This window comes from Schistocerca serialis, chromosome 9 (genome assembly GCF_023864345.2).
Source record: "Schistocerca serialis cubense isolate TAMUIC-IGC-003099 chromosome 9, iqSchSeri2.2, whole genome shotgun sequence".
NCBI classification, from domain to species: Eukaryota; Metazoa; Arthropoda; class Insecta; order Orthoptera; family Acrididae; genus Schistocerca; species Schistocerca serialis.
The window spans coordinates 285,083,327-285,099,896 of record NC_064646.1 but is presented as its reverse complement, the minus strand read 5'-3'; positions in this window follow the sequence as shown (position 1 = coordinate 285,099,896).

Below are 16,570 nucleotides of genomic sequence, written 5' to 3'. Positions count from 1 at the left end.
CTTTCCCCATTTCAAACAAGTGATGTCAGTCAGCCATAATGTGGTAATCAACAGTGTACCAATGGGAAGATGGGATGGAGAAGATGCCGCCGATGTACTGTGATAATAAGCTTCACAGTTGACAGTGTGATCTATTTTAGTAATTCTACCGTAATTTCAACACCAACTAATGACGCAGCACCATGCTTTCCAATTCTGTATCATCGCCTTCCCCTACTTTGTGAGAACCCTATACTCGATTGTGAATGTAGGTAGATGACTGTGAGTACGTGCATTAATCGTTAATTCTCGAACATACACACCAAAGTATACCATACAGTGATCTACATATTTCTAGCACCTCGATCACAGTTCGTAATTTATGATCTTTCATTATAGTGATGGATGTCACAGAGCATTCTCGAATTCTTAGAATAAAGTTAGGGATCGAAAGATCTTCTCACATTGTCTTTGATCTACCCTTCCTGCAGCACTGTCACCCATTTAATCTGCAGCCGACCAGAAGTAGACCACTACGTTCCATGTCTCCTGAAGGAACAGAGTGCGCTGAGTCCATAACTGCTGCTCCACACCAATCTTCCTCATGGTACCCATCCACCAGATTTCTCCAGATGCACATATCTTGAGGAGGTTAGCACCCTGTATTCTTAGTAGTAGGGGTTACGGGCGCAATTTTGATATCAAATTGATATGCAAATTAATTAAATTGATCAATTAATTCCACCCTGACCACGCCCAACTCAACCCTGGGTGATGTCATTTGTTTTTCTCAGTCGACACGTGTGCCCCAGCACACTCCCCACTCTTCACCCTCTCCCTCGCCACTTTCCACCTTCCCCCCAACACACCCTATTGGCAGGAATTGCGAATTTTGACGTAAAGTTCGAATTTTGGTGGCAATTCCGAATTTTCGGTGTACAAATCAATTGTCAGGACGAATATTAATAGAAATTGTTAATCGATATCGTGTATAAAAGGGCAATAGGTGGTAGAAATCAGGAAAAAATGGTTCAAATGGCTCTGAGCACTTTGGGACTCAACTTCTGAGCTTATCAGTCCCCTAGAACTTAGAACTACCTAAACCTAACCAACCTGAGGCCATCACACACATCCATGCCTGAGGCAGGATTCGAACCTGCGACCGTAGCGATCGCGAGGTTCCAGGCTGTAGAGCCATGAACCGCTCGGCCACTCCGGCTGGCAAATCAAGAAAAAGAAAACAATTCAGAGGACAGTAATTCTGCTCTGAGAAGGACATAATCTGCATTTCGTAGGACAGGGATGCTCTTGTTTAATTTCAGATCGCTTCATAGCTTCATACAGTATGACTGCAAAGTCATCAAGACGCTCTGCAGTGCACTACCGGTCTTGTGCAGTACTGATGTAGCTACCTCCGCGGTGCCCGCCCCCGACCTCTCCACCCTACATCAGGCAGCAGCCGTCGTCACCTAACCTTGCCCGCCTGGCCACATTGACGATGGCCCCCGCACGGGAAACTGCAGTACACGCCTACTCCATGCCTCCTGGCCTCCTGTGGGCCATTTGACATGAAAGGCGCCGCTCCAAGTGAGCTTGTAACTCTCTAACAGTCTTAGATGACACAACCGCGACATATGTCCTGCATTTCTAGGTATCCGACAGTGAACTGATGACCACTTGTCTGCCTCCCTAACAGTCCCCCTGCCCTCGACTTCCACGCCACAGGCCTTGAGGGAGGGGGGGGGGGGTGTAGAGGCAGCAGGCAGCAGTTGGAAATCGGCAGAAGATTGTAATATACGATTCTGCTCTCAAGGCGTGCTTTTTTGATCATCTGCCATGAACAACATATTCGTTTTCGAAGGTTAGTGTCTTCCCCACAGCTCTGTCCTAAGCGAAACAGTAATGTACATTTCGAGGGATGCAGCTGGCATTGGGCATGCCAGACTATCAGGTGTGTCTCAGAATGAACAAATGGTGTTTTTTTAAAGACAGCAAACTTGCACAATTTTTCGGCCACTTGCCAGCAAACAAAGGCTGTTTCTAAAAAGGGGCTTCTATCTGTTTCACACTATTTTTTGTCTCCCACAGCAACTGATTGTACCAAGTCTACTTGAAGACGGAAAAGAAGGCGAGGTAAGCGTCCTTTCCCCACAGCTATACTATGGCTAATAACAACATGTATTTTGAAGGGTGCAACTGATGTCAGAAATATCAAGCTACCTGTTTCCTTCAGTGTGAACAAAGAGCGTTTTTGTAATGCTAGCAGCTGCATCCAATATTCCAGCCACTTTCCAGCAAACAAAGTTTTTGTCTCAGAATTATCCTCCCCCTCCTCCTCCCTCCCTCCCCCCCTCTCCCCCCCCCCCCCCCCGAAAGATGCGATATTTTCCTCAAACACCAGCATCAAGCCTGCTTGAAGGAAAAAAAGGCAAGTTATAACTTGCTGGAACGGCACTCTGAGTTCCTATTTGTCCTCTGTAAAATAGAGGGTGGAGTCTGGAGCTATACAAAGCCCAACCCCACCACAATAGTCAATGCCTAGTCATTGTCAGTGTGATTCCTACAACATGAAACGGTCAGCCAACTGTAGTGGTGGTGGAAAATGGCCAAACTTGCATCAATTGCCGTGTAAGTGTTTATAAAAAAGTTATGAGTTCAATTTGGACAGTTATAAAATTCCACAGTTAAGTCTTAAAATTTTTCGAATTTGTGATACACTTTTGTAACAAGTGGTTATAGTGGTTATATCACAGCATTCATTCCTAAATGTTGGTAGAATTAGAACGCCAGCTGGAAGCTGAAAGTTTCTAGCAAGCGGACGAAGTTGTGCTATCATCATGTAAGTACATCTCAAAATTCTGTGTGTGATAGTTTATATGTTCAGAAATCATTTCTTAAAATATTCAAATCGTAACTGGTGCTTATAACATTTTTACTGTTGTTCTAGCATTAAAGCAGCAACAGCTGGAACTGAAAGTCGCCAGCAAGCGGAAGAGCTTGTGCTACCACCATGTAGGTACCTCTCCAAATTCTGTGTGACAGTTGACATGTTAACAAAACAGCTGTTGATGTACTAGTCTTTTATTTTCATCATATATAGTTGTGTGAGGTACATATTATTCATTGTTGTAGGTCTTTCTAATGCTCAAGAGGAAAATCAGATTCTGGTTGGGTATACATCGAGAATGATGACCAGGAGTCACCACTTCCATCTGGTATGAACTTTTTATTTATTTGTTCAAGTTTTTCATAGTTATGTATAATTAATATCTCGCTGTAGTTAAATGCCATACAAATTTTTTGATGTAATTTCTAATAATCAGTATCGTGTTGCAGATGATTCCATGAGATGGATCGATGGCTGCATAACAGTTCTGGCGAGGGTGAAATGCCTGCATGTGGGCAAGGGATGGTGGCTGCTGAAAGGCAGTTCGATCTCTCCTTTCTGAAACAGGAGATGGAGATGTTTGACTGGATGGTCGAACTACCAAAAAGGACGACTGAACTGCTCAATCCTGCGACCCAGAATGTAAAAGGTGATTATAATGTGACCATTATCATTACAGCATATAATTATTATTCAGGGATGATGATGTACTTAATTGTTGTTGTTTGTTTATAAAAATCTTGAGCATTGTGCTTAGGTTTCTTTCCATTATTCATTTGTTGCAGAGATGCTACCAACACTGCCACGACAACAGGTTGCTGTGGCACGTGCACCTAGAGCACTGGTTGTGGGTGCTGGTATCAAACAAGTACCCGAGTGGCCACTCGTCGTCGCGCAAGAGGTGGCCACGGTTGCTGCAGCGCCTGCCCCCAAAACCACCGCACACCCTCTGGCGTCCACGGGTGGTTCAGTCAAAGCAACGATCTCCCACCCACCAGGCGGTGGATGGTGTAGGCTCCAATATGCAGCAGCACCAAGGAGGGCCCTCGCCACAGCCTGGGTGCTGCCACAGGAACTCACTGCTGTCACTTCCTCCTACTCAGGATCCGGCTGCTCGCCCTCTCCGGCAATGAGAGGTGTGTGTGCCTCGAGGCATAACCCTCCACCCTGAAGGCGCCTTCTCACCAGCGCCCTCATCCATTGGGTGGATGCAGTCATCCAACTGTAGTGTTAATGATAATGTGAAATAATCTGGGTTAAGTTAAGTATCAAAGGTGGGTCAGATATGATAGTCGGATGCTTCTATAGACCACCTGCATCAGCAACCGTAGTAGTTGAGCGCCTCAGAGAGAACCTGCAGAACGTCGTGAAGAAGTTTCGTGATCATACTATTGTAATAGGGGGAGACTTCAATCTACCAGGTATAGAATGGGATAGTCACACAATCAGAACTGGAGCCAGGGACAGAGACTCTTGTGACATTATCCTGACTGCCTTGTCCGAGAATTACTTCGAGCAGATAGTTAGAGAACCAACTCGTGAAGCTAACGTTTTAGACCTCATAGCAACAAATAGACCGGAACTTTTCGACTCCGTGAATGTAGAAGAGGGTATCAGTGATCATAAGTCAGTGGTTGCATCAATGACTACAAGTGTAATAAGAAATGCCAAGAAAGGAAGGAAAATATATTTGCTTAACAAGAGTGATAGGGCACAAATCGCAGAATATCTGAGTGACCACCATCAAACGTTCATTTCTGAGGAAGAGGATGTGGAACAAAAATGGAAAAAATTCAGAAACATCGTCCAGTACGCCTTAGATAAGTTCGTACCGACTAAGGTCCAAAGCGAGGGGAAAGATCCACCGTGGTATAACAATCATGTACGAAAGGTACTACGGAAACAAAGAAAGCTTCATCATAGGTTTAAGAGTAGTCGAATCATAGCTGATAAGGAAAAGCTGAACGAAGCGAAAAAGAGCGTAAAGAGAGCAATGAGAGAAGCATTCAACGAATTCGAACATAAAACATTGGCAAACAATCTAAACAAGAACCCTAAAAAGTTTTGGTCATATGTAAAATCGGTAAGCGGATCTAAATCCCCTATTCAGTCACTCGTTGACCACGATGGCACCGAAACAGAGGACGACCGAAGAAAGGCAGAAATACTGAATTCAGTGTTCCGAAACTGTTTCACTGCGGAAAATCGTAACACGGTCCCTGACTTCAGCCGTCGCACGGACGCCAAAATGGAAAATATTGAAATAAACGATATCGGAATTGAAAAACAACTGCTATCACTTAGTAGCGGAAAAGCATCCGGACCAGACGAGATACCCTTAAGATTCTACAGTGATTATGCTAAAGAAGTTGCCCCCTTTCTATCAGCAATTTATCGTAGATCGCTGGAAGAACTTAAAGTACCTAGCGACTGGAAGAAAGCGCAGGTCGTTCCCATTTTCAAGAAGGGTCATAAATCAGATGCGAATAATTATAGGCCTATTTCGCTTACGTCAATCTGTTGTAGAATAATGGAACATGTTTTGTGTTCTCGTATTATGACGTTCTTAGATAATACAAATCTCCTTCATCATAACCAACATGGATTCCGCAAACAGAGATCATGTGAAACTCAGCTCGCCCTATTTGCCCAAGAAATTCACAGTGCCGTAGACACTGGCGAGCAGATTGATGCCGTATTCCTGGACTTCAGGAAGGCATTTGATACGGTTCCGCACTTACGTTTAGTGAAAAAAATACGAGCTTACGGAATATCGGACCAGGTTTGTGATTGGATTCAGGATGTCCTAGAAGAAAGAACACAACATGTCATTCTTAACGGTTCAAAATCTGCAGATGTAGAGGTAATTTCGGGAGTACCGCAGGGAAGCGTGATAGGACCTTTATTGTTTACAATATACATAAATGACTTAGTTGACAACATCGGTAGCTCCGTGAGGCTATTTGCAGATGACACGGTTGTCTACAAGAAAGTAGCAACATCAGAAGACTCGTACGTACTCCAGGAGGACCTGCAGAGGATTAATGCATGGTGCGACAGCTGGCAGCTTTCCCTAAACGTAGATAAATGTAATATAATGCGCATACATAGGGGCAGAAATCCATTCCAGTACGATTATGCCATAGGTGGTAAATCATTGGAAGCGGTAACGACCGTAAAATACTTAGGAGTTACTATCCGGAGCGATCTGAAGTGGAATGATCACATAAAACAAATAGTGGGAAAAGCAGGCGCCAGGTTGAGATTCATAGGAAGAATTCTAAGAAAATGTGACTCATCGACGAAAGAAGTAGCTTACAAAACGCTTGTTCGTCCGATTCTTGAGTATTGCTCATCAGTATGGGACCATTACCAGGTTGGATTAATAGAAGAGATAGACATGATCCAGCGAAAAGCAGCGCGATTCGTCATGGGGACATTTAGTCAGCGCGAGAGCGTTACGGAGATGCTGAACAAGCTCCAGTGGCGGACACTTCAAGAAAGGCGTTACGCAATGCGGAGAGGTTTATTATCGAAATTACGAGAGAGCACATTCCGGGAAGAGATGGGCAACATATTACTACCGCCCACATATATCTCGCGTAATGATCACAACGAAAAGATCCGAGAAATTAGAGCAAATACGGAGACTTACAAGCAGTCGTTCTTCCCACGCACAATTCGTGAATGGAACAGGGAAGGGGGGATCAGATAGTGGTACAATAAGTACCCTCCGCCACACACCGTAAGGTGGCTCGCAGAGTATAGATGTAGATGTAGATGTAGATGAACCTGTGACTAGCGGTAGTCCTCTGCCCATCCTGATTGTGAACGACATTGGATTAGCGGCATCAATACCCCTCTACAATACTCGACAGTTGCTAGGGCCTTTGTAGGGCGTATCTCATTTATTAGAACTGAGAATCTGGCTGGGGGATATTGTGATAGTCAGATTTCTGGAAACATGTCTCCCAGTGCTGGAGGCAGAGCTCCTCAAAGCCTTAATGATCCGAGATATAATGCCATTAAATGTAATGCAGTACTCTGCTGAAAGCTGACTCGCCCACCCAAACAGCAGGGTGCTGCTTAGCACCTGCACTACATGTGGGGTGGAAATGGAGTTATATCTCGGAGTACATCAACAGCCGAGTGGAATCCTGAATCCACCTTGTTTGCTATATTGGCACGATTTTTCGATATGGAAGTAAGAGGATCAGCTAAAGCACTCAGCGAAATACCACACCTCGACATCCATATTCATGTCTATGACCTGTTAAATAAAGAGTCCAGTTACATCAAACTCGCTGAGGATTGCATTAACGTTCAAAAGGAAAAAACAAATTAAACAAAATTCAGAGTGCACATCTCGATATGGAAGAGATCTTAACATTTGTAAATGTTATAACATTGACAGTATCGAGTTCCCTGTAAAATTTCGGGACATACCAACATTTGAGGCACAAAATCCTGGAATATCAGTTCATGTTTGTTGCTGGAAGAAGAAGCAGAAAAGCAAGCTGGATTAGCAGGACAAGCATACTATAGTTGGACCACTCTATTTTTCGAAATATGCAGTGAGTATTGTCTTCATGCAAACACGCTGCTCTTCTGAAGGTGATAATTAGCGTTACGTATGGATCAAAGACATGTCCCAACTCCTTTGTTGACAGTTGTCGAAACAGAAAGATAAGAAACAAATTTGCTTCATCTTTGTACATCCATATTTAAATTGGATGGATTTGGGACACAACTGGAATAATTTTTTATTAAAATTTAAACTCCTGCTGCTGTACTCAAGATTTTATATTTACTTGGCTACTAGTTTAGAAGTTGCATCAACGGCGTCTTCAGGCCCGTACACTTTGATGGAATCAGTTGTGCGTGGCTCACTACTAGAAGTCTTCGATGAGACCAACACGTGCTCCCAACCCACACACAACTGATTTCATCAAAGTGTACGGGCCTGAAGATAATGTAGACGCAGTGTTGAAACTAGTAGCCAAGTAAATATAAAATCTTAAGTACAGCTGGAAGAGTTTCATGTTTAATATAAAATTTGCCTCAGGTGTCTAAATAACTTTTCAGAAGAAAAGTACTTGCAAAGACAGCTGATGGACAGTGAATCTAAGGAAATGGTTGTAAGGTGGCAGAATAAATGGTCAGATTTGCACATTACACGCAACGAGAAGGTGAAGATGACACCTAATGTACTGCGATGGTTATGAGAACATTTGTCTATCAGTTTGTAATGCAAAAAGTTATGCCAGCCAATTGACGGTAATTAACAGACCATTCCTATACAATGCATGTCTTTGAGCGGAAGGTAGAACAGGAAAAACGAGTTGAGTCGCTTTTAGTTTTGAAGAGCCAGCCGCACAATGGTGTAGTGGAAGCACGCTGCGGAGCTACACCGGAAACCACTTAAATGGGTGGCAGGATGGAGGACAGAGAGCGCGGGCCAGATGATTCAAGCCGGAGGCCCGCATGTAACAGGACAACTGCACGAGGGCAGGCAGAAAGCTTTAGGCAACTGCATTTCAGAATTCCAATGGGATACAAACATAAGCAAATGACGCATTTTCGTCCAGCAAGTGTGATACACAGAAAGGTCAATGTACTTTCGGCGTCTAGAACGGGCATAAAATGTCTGATTGGCGGAAACGCACTTGGAAGGAGAAAAATACTGAAGTTTCGATGCAGTTTGATAGAAGGGACATTGCTATTGGTAGAGTGAGTTTCTACAAAATAATTCTATTGGTCGAAAAAAGCCGTGACGTGTAAAAGGAACCCAAGTGGAGGGATTCAGTTCAGCCATGAGTAGGACAAGATAGAAATTTTTCCATGGGACTCTTCTCTGACCTGGCGTCAAGTTCAGAATGGTGGGCCTAATGCTCCGTACAATGCAGAGAAGAAATTTGTGTAGACACTGCGTTCACAGCAGCTGCACTTCAGCTACAAATTAGCTGTAGCAACGCTTAGCTTCAACTGTGGAGAAACGAACCAGCCAAATTAGTTAATTGTTCTTGCGAGAACTGAGAGGGCACTATAATATTCAAGCTGCTCCAACTATACTCGTACATATCGCCACATAATAAGACAAGGGCGGAGTATATGTTTTCTCATATATCGAGAAACATAGGGAAAGCTTTTGCTGGAAAGTTCAGCAAAGGCCAGATTAATTTTGTAGGAATTTCACTGGTGAGGGAGCGGCCTTGCTGACAGCAGCACGACTCAGCTTAAGGTAAATATCGCGTCCAGAGGTGTAACTTTGTTGATTCATCAGCTTGTGTCCACTGTAAACTCGAAGGGCCTTGGCTAGTCTTGCGCTCATTTTTGTCACTTGACTAACCATCCACCCTAGACTTGATTGTCATCCCAAATTGTACCGAACTTTGAACCGGAATCTGACGATTTTCGTAGTACTGACCAACATCATAATGTATGTGTAGAAACTTCCAATTAAACTTTCATATTATTGTGCTTAGTGTTAACGTAAAGAAACTTCCAATTGAACTTTCATAATATTGTGCTTAGGATTAATGTTGTTTCAGAGATTTAACATTGTTGTGTATAAAAATGTATTTCACTTTTTGATGTTGGCAAGATGCGTTATCCATTGCGCTGTTTTTATGTTGACGAGTTGAAAACTGTGTAAGAGCTGTAATTTTGGGAGAAACATTGCGATATTAAACTTGTCATTTCAGCTTACACAGTTGTTCTCAATTCTAGAAGAAGCAAAACCAACCCATACCTTACAAAAGGCAACCCTGCCAGGATGGCAATTGGTCTGCTTTAATAACAATTCGTCAAATTAGTGATAAAAACAAATTTTTTGAATTTTGAAAAAAAATTCGGGTTGTTTTATGTCGTTGTTATCCAATGTATGTAAATGTATAGTGGACAGAATATAGTAAATGTGTGATCCAAAGTCTAGAAAGTTGTATTAACACGTAGAATCAAAGTATCATTGAGTAGAAGTACATTGTGCATGACATCGCTGGCGCGCGCGATGTTATTCACAGCGTTGTTGAGTTGGGTTGAAATTCCACAAACAGTGAAGAGTGTTGCTAATGTTGTGCACGTAGTCTTAGAAACTGTCTATGATATTTTGGAAACGTCTAAGTTCCTATAACTTGATGTTGAGGAGAGAGCAGGCTCGTGCAGTTCGAGAAGGACGGAAGTTAGCTAAACGATCAGATATGGCGGAAGAACGCAGAGTATCGCAGTTAGGTCAAACTCAAGATCTTGACAGGATAGAAATTGATGTAGAACAAAAGGTATCGAGTACAGGCACGAAACGGGACGTAGTGACAATTCAGAAGGAATGGTAGCAGTTTCAATATTGGTATCACAGTCTGAGAATGCACAAAAACAAGCAAATGACGGGGCTTGTGGGTCAGAAACAGAGTCAGAGGATGAGCTACTTCGGTACGTTGAACCGAATACAGTAATTTTGAACCAAACGGGACAGTTTCCAACAGAAGGAATGTGTGTAAGTGCGTCCGCACTGTGCACAGAAGGTGGTGAAACGCCGCATCGAAGACGCGAACGGGAAAATTTTCATCAAATTGTAACAAGTGACGATGGCGAAGAGTTAGTGTGTTCGCATTATTGAAGCAGCTTACTATGGTTCTATAGCAAACGAGTGAAACAACCAATGCAAGACTAGAAGATTTGAAAACAGAAACAAATGCAGGAATAACAGATTTAAATACCGAAACGGCAAAGCTCCAATTTGAAACTTACGGTGGTTTCAAAAAAGTCCGCGAAGATCAGCAAAAATTACGAAGTCAATGAACAGTTTACTGAAATCCGGAGAGAGGCGAGAGAGAGACGCGAGCTGATACAAGCGTTAATGGCTGACCAGAAAAACATGCGCTCTGACGTTGACCAGGTGCAGTATGCCGTGTCTAACGTTAATCAAAGACTGGATAAGTTAACACGTAAGACGTCTGGTAGGGCGCAACAAATTGTGGAAGAGCTCAATGTCAGAAAAAGTGTCACGCGAGTCGCATTAAAAAGATTTGATACACGCATTGAAAATATAGTCTCGAAAAATCAGAAACAGTGTGAAGACCTACGCACAGAATTGAAACAGTGTATCGAGAATCGTGCAGAAAGTAGTAGCGAGACACCGGAATTGGTAGTATCATCCGACATAGCAATGGACAGTAATCCAGAAAGAAAAAAGTCAGTTGTGCAATCTTCCGTAGCAGTAGCGGAAACACAAAAACGTCATGTGAGTCCAGTCGTACTTCCAAGGAGGTTGCGTCTATACTTACGGAAGCCAACCAAAAATAAATAGGGAAGGAATAGTTAACACAGGCGAGCGATGTAGGTGATGTGGGGTCACACCAAACAAGGGAAGGAGAAACGGTAGATGAGCGCATTCCAGCAGAGCGGCAGACGACCCTCCGGAAGTACGCGGGTGACGTGAGAGCGGAGCAAACTGCGGCGACACATGTACCAATTTCACAATTTTCGAGTTACAGCGCAACAGGTTATAGACCGCAACTCAATGTAAATCTAATAGAAAGGCAAAACACGGAACCAGTAACGGGAAATGCAAACGAATCTTTCAATCCGATACACGAGGGACGGTGCAGTGCAGGCAACTGCACACCACTGCGTAGATACGATGCTGAATGGGACATAAATATGTCAGCTCAAGACCCAAATGTGGTAGAACGAGTACAAGAAAATATTACACAAGTAAAAGAAACAGGTAATGTTGTGAAAACTCAAACGCCGTATGGTGGAAGAGAAAATTTTGAAAATGATCACATTTTGACAGTCAGGAAATTCCAATATTACAAAGAAAGCGGGAACGGCTTACATCCACGCACTTCCATAAATCAATTTCAGGCAGATTTACCAGAGCATTGGCCACTTAGCCATAAACTTGACTTCATTTGTGGACATATGGACGGAGCAATAGCGGAAAATATGAAAAGAGTAGCGGCGAACAGTCATTCCTATAAACAATTTAAAACTGCATTCTTGGAGTGGTACTGGTCCACAGAAACACAAAACACAATAATGAATGAATTATTGCAGTAAGAGATGTTCGAAAATTCCGGAGAAAAGAAACCCGTTAGCTTTTTCGAAGATATGACAAAGAAAAATCAGTGTTTAGATAACCCGTACAGTGATGGGGAACTAATACGGATGTGCACAATGAAGTTACCGTTAAATTATCAGCAGTTATTGGTTGGTATGGCAGGAGATAATATACAAGCATTTAAAAGAATGTTGAGAGAACCTGAATTCATATTCAGTGAAGATGGCGCAAGAAAACAACGTAGAAGCAGAGAAAACAATAGTAGGGGGAGTAACAGCAACCGATCAGGTTTTAATAATAATTCCAACGGTAGTAATAACGTAGGACAAGGTAATGGTTTTGGAAGGAGTGGTAGTCGCCCATGGGAGAACAATAATAACTAAGGTTTTGGTAACGCACAGAGGGCAAATAACAATTATGGTTTTGGTGGACCACGGAATTACAGTGGGGGGTTTGGTCCTGGAAACTATGGTGGTAACTATGATCCGAGATACAATCCCTGTGCAAACTAAGGCGGAAGGTTTAGAGGTTTTCAGCAGCAAAATCCAGGTTATTCAGGTGGAAGTGGAACGGCCAGAACGCAGGTTGGGAACATCAAACTTCAGCTGGACAAAACATGCGAAATGATCCGACAGAGGAAGTCGAGGTGAGGCCACCAAACCCAGATAAACGACAAAATTGGCGAGGTGAGCGGTACGAAGACCAGTCACAAGTAATCCGATCGAACAATGAAGTTAATTGTATAATTAAACATCTAAAAAGACTTAGTTTTAATAAGACAGATTTTGAAGTAGGTTTAAGGAGAGATCGAATACAGAAATCAGCATGCTGGGATTCAATTGACTGGGAATCGAACGACGATGATGAGGAACGTCAGAAACGGTGAATACAGACAGTAGTACACAAATTGATGATGATGACCAAACTGTAGAAGAAGTAGTGCGTTTATACGGAACGGAGAGAGAAATAGTATGCCAAGAGGATAATGTACCAGTGGCAACACCGACAGTGATACCTAAGGCAGATGAAAAATATAGGACAGGGACATATGAAGAAATAATAGAGGCGTTTAACAAAGATTATGGGCAAATAACTCCATCCCAAAAGATTAAGATGACAGGGGGTCAATGTATTGACAGAAATAAGGTAATGGTGACAGACTGGAGGCAAAATCAATCCAAACATATCGACAGACTAACCTATTATTCGACCGAGGAGGCATTAATGGACGAGGATGAAACTAAAGCTCCTCATGAAGTGCAGCCGATCATTCGGATTGAAGTAGGTAGCATACTTGTAGACACCATTCTTGATACTGGAAGTGAAATGACGGCGATTTCGGAAGAACTCTAAGAAGTGTCCGGGTTCCCGGGTTCGATTCCCGGCGGGGTCAGGGATTTTCTCTGCCTCGTGATGGCTGGGTGTTGTGTGCTGTCCTTAGGTTAGTTAGGTTTAATTAGTTCTAAGTTCTAGGGGACTGATGACCATAGATGTTAAGTCCCATAGTGCTCAGAGCCATTTGAACCATTTCTAAGAAGTGTAACGCTGAACAGGCTCTACCAGAATTAAGAACAAAATGGGTTAAAGACAAAGAACCGATCGTGGTTGCGTCTGCGGTGATTAATAGGCAAACGCGGGTAACTTTTTCATCTCAGGGGCATGAAATAGAGGCGAATATGGTAATTGTGCCGTAACTTTCAGTACCCATAATAATAGGAGCCGATTTCATGAGTCAAAATCGCGTTACACTTAATATGGACGAAGGGTATATGATGCTCGGGAAGGTGCGTCTTAATTTTGATGAGAAAATCAGATATGAAGAGATGCCATCGGCTTACAGACAACTAAATATGCAACTGCATATGTATCAATCGGAGGAGCGACATCCACGATTTCGGGGGACGAAAGAATCATGACCTGTAGATGATGAGGTAATGATGGAAATTCATCAGAAGATAGATGATAAGTTGCGACAAGTAAAGGATATTTCAGAAACAGACAAAGCCGAATTAAAAAGAATATTATGACAAAATGCCGAAGTGTTTCTATCAAAACAAGGTACCATTAAGAACTTTCAATATGAATTCCAAGTGAAAGAACCCTAGCCATTTATATTGCCACCTTACGCTATTCCATTATGTCACAGAAAACAGGTATTTGCAGAAAATGATAGAAGATGATATTATTGAAACTTCACCATACAACAGTCCCTTGCATATTGTAGACAAGAAGGATAGTCGTGGTTGCGAGACAAATAAATTCCATTATCATTCCTGAAAACGATATCCAGGAAAAATTGGAAGAACTGTTGCAAAAGTTCTATGGAATTAAGATTTTTTCTTCGCTTGATTTACGAGCTAGATTTTGGCAAATAGAACTAACACCTAAATGCAGAAAAGTATACGGCCTTTATCGCGTTTGGACGCAGTTATCAATTCAAAGCTCTCCCCTTCGGTCTGAGCATATCCTCCGCTGCTTTTATAAGAGGTTTAGAAACTGTGTTGGATAGAGAACTCCAACAGCGTCTCACCTGTTACGTTGATGAATTTTAGTAGCTGAGCCATCACGGAAACTCCATAATGACGTACTTGATAAATTGCTAAGGACGTTAAAAGAAATCGAATTGTGGAAATAAAAGGACTGAGTTTTTAGGCCACATTATCAATGAACAAGGGATTGAACCAAACCCTAACAAACTATAAGCGATACAGAACATGGGTACTCCATATAATAGAAAGACATTGCGTGGTTTCTTAGGACTCAACTTTTATAAAAGATTCATTTGGATAGAATCCCTTGCTACCCCACGTTTATGTGTGCTGACCAGTAAAAGATGCCCTGGGTGTGGGAGCAAATAGATCTAGATACTTTCTGTTTGGGCGAAAAACCAATGTGTTCACAGATCATAAGCCACTAGAAATCCTGTTAAGTGCAAAAACATTGCCTCGGAGACTAGGTCGGTGGATTTTGATGCTGCAGGAATATGATTTTCAAATCATTTATGTACCTAGACCTTCAAATGTCATAGCTGACATCCTTTCCCATTCTCAGAAGTGGTTGACAAAAACAGAATGAGCAATACGGAAGAAGAACAAGAACTATGTGTTACCTAAGAAATGTGCCCTTTGAGAACTACGTCATCTATTCCTTGAAACAGTTAGGCAGGGAACATGACAAAGACCCAGACCTAGCTAATATTAAATTTAAAATTTTCGTAGTACTGACCAACCATTTTGGTAAAGAAACTGCCAATTAAAGTTTCATATTATTGTGCTTAGGATTAATGTTGTTTCAGAGAGTTAATATTTAACATTGTTGTGTATGAAAACATATTTCACTTTTTGATGTTGGCAAGATGCGTCATCCATTGCGCTGTTTTTATGTTGGTGAGTTGAAAACTGTGTAAAAGCTGTAATTTTGCGAGAAACATTGCGACATTTAACTTGTCATTTCACCTTACACAGTTGTTCTCAATTCTAGAATAAGTGAAAACAAACCGCAACTTACATGGTACGTGTTGTTATGCCTACAGAAAAAAAAACAAGTTCATTAAATTCAAGATAGCTCACTACCAGGAACGATGTTTGTTGTATATGCAGACTTCGAATGTCTCCTTGCCCCTATCACCCACTGTGAAGGGAGCCCCATAGCCTCACATATCACCGTCATGCAAGAACATGTTCCATATGGGCAGTGTACCAAATTGCTCGTTCATACGATTCATGTCTTAACCGCTATGAATCTTATGGCGGAGATAATCCTGAGGTTTGGTTGCTCACTGAGCTTCAAAAACTCTCATGGGATGTTGATAGGCTTTACGGTACCACATCCTCATGACCAAATTAAAGGAGGATAAAAAATTATACAAAGATGTTGTCAATTGTCATATTTGTGTGCCGCCATTAGACAGAAAAGCTGAAACTCTGTGTAGAGATCGTTTTCGTCTTACGGGGAAGCTCCACTGTACAGCTCACAACGAATGCAATTTCTAGGATCATACCATGGTACATACTCATTTTCTTCCATAATTTAAGTGGTTATGACACTCACTTTCTAGTTGAGGAATAGGTTAATTTAGGGTTGGAGAAAAATCAGGTCAGTGTACTGCCTGAGGGTGTTGAGAAATATATTTCATGCTCCAAACTATTGACGCCAAAAACTACTCTCGACTTCCTAGATATGCCACATTAAATGCAGAAATTCGCTGAAACCCTACCTTAGGAGGATATACATATCACCCGATCTGTATACCCCAATGAGTAAAAGTTTTAGCTTCTGACTACAAAAGGAGTTTTCCCTTATGAGTAACTGGATAGTAAGGCGAAACTCGATGAAACCAGGCTAGACGACGTATCTGCTATTACCAGTACTCTCACTGGCGATGCCATAACTAGTGCAGATTATGAGAATGTTGTGAATGTCTGGCAGGAATTTAACATTCCAAATTTGGGTGAATACGCAAGGCTATACATGGTCATGGACGTGCCCTTGCTTGAGGACGTTTTTGAAAATTTCCAGAATGTATGGACGGCCACATACTCTTTTGACCCTGCCATTTATTATACAACGCCTGGGTTGTCCTGGGACGCAATGTTCAAGAAAACGAGGTACAGCATCGACTTTTAACTGATGCTCATGTTTCT